Source organism: Myotis lucifugus, unplaced genomic scaffold (genome assembly GCF_000147115.1).
Source record: "Myotis lucifugus unplaced genomic scaffold, Myoluc2.0 scaffold_315, whole genome shotgun sequence".
NCBI lineage: Eukaryota > Metazoa > Chordata > Mammalia > Chiroptera > Vespertilionidae > Myotis > Myotis lucifugus.
In genome coordinates this window covers 69742-71081 of record NW_005871363.1, presented here as the reverse complement: position 1 = coordinate 71081, position 1340 = coordinate 69742, and positions in this window count along the sequence as shown.

Genomic DNA, 1340 nt, shown 5'->3' with positions numbered 1-1340 from the left:
GGTATGAGACTGACAAACTGATGTGGGACAAGTTTCTAGCAATATCTGCCTGTTGCAGTGGCCTGGAACCCATCCAGGCATCTCTGAGGTCTGCCTGTGTATTCATTTTCTTTCTTTCTTTTCTTTGGGTTTTTTTTTGTTTTGTTTTTTTTGCTAATCCTCACCAGAGGATATTTTTCCATTGATTTTTTTAGAGAGAGTGGAAGGGAGAGGGAATGACAGAGAGAGAAACATCGATGTGCGAGAGACACATCGATTGGTTGCCTCCCACATGCGCCCTGCGCCCCGACTTGGGTCGGGGAAGAGCCTGCTACCAAGTTTCGTGCCCTTGACCAGAATTGAACCTGGGACCCTTCCATCCACAGACCGATGCTCTATCCACTGAGCCAAACTGGCCAGGGCTGTATATTCATTTTCACAGGAAGTGCTTGGAGGTCAATACCAAAGCCCTCTAACTCTGAGGACTCGGGTGAGCAGGGCCCCCAGCTCAATGACCCTCAGGGGTCCCCTTATAGGAGGCCTGGGTTCGCCCAGCGACGGGGCTGTGGGAGGTGCAGACTTGGGGTGTTACCTATATTCTGAGGGCATGTGTGTTGGTTTTCTGCAGCTGCCATCATACATGCGCACCAAGTGGGCAGTTCATGCCACAGACATGCTTCCTGCAGCTCTGTCGGGCGCCACCTGGGCTGTCGGGGCCGGAGCCGGGTGTCAGCGGGGCTGCGGCCCTCCCAACAGCTCTGAGGACCTCTCTCCTGCCTCCTCCAGCCTCGGGAGCTGCACCTTCCTTGGCTCCGGCCCCTTCTGCATCCTCCAGGCACCTGTGCCCTCTCTGACCCTCCTCCCAGCCTCACGGCTCTCTCTGGCCACAGCGGGGAGAGGTTCTATGACTTTAGGCCCCATGATGATGTTGGGCCACCTGGACGGCCCGGGCTTATGTCCCCAGGTCAAGGTCCTTACACTCCCCCCCGCCCATCACTCCTGCAGGCTCCTGTTGCTGTGCGAGGCCGAGCACTCACAGGTCCCGGGACTAACGCTCGGCACCATGGGCGGAGCCATTCTGCCACCACAGTGTAGTTCAGAGAGACTCCCAGGAAGTCTATCTTCCCACCCACGGAAGAGGTGGGGGGGGGGGACGGGACGGGACGGGACTCAAAGCCTCAAAATGACACCAAGTATTCTGAGGAGCCCAATGGGCCTTGGAGGCATCTGGATAAACCTCTCACCCTGCAGAGGAGGAGCCTGGGGCGCAGACGGATGCATGGCTTGCGCAGGGGCACACAGCTGGCCAGCGGGCCCCAGGGGTGCAGGCCCCGCCCCGGCCCAGCCTTTCCCGTGAGCCC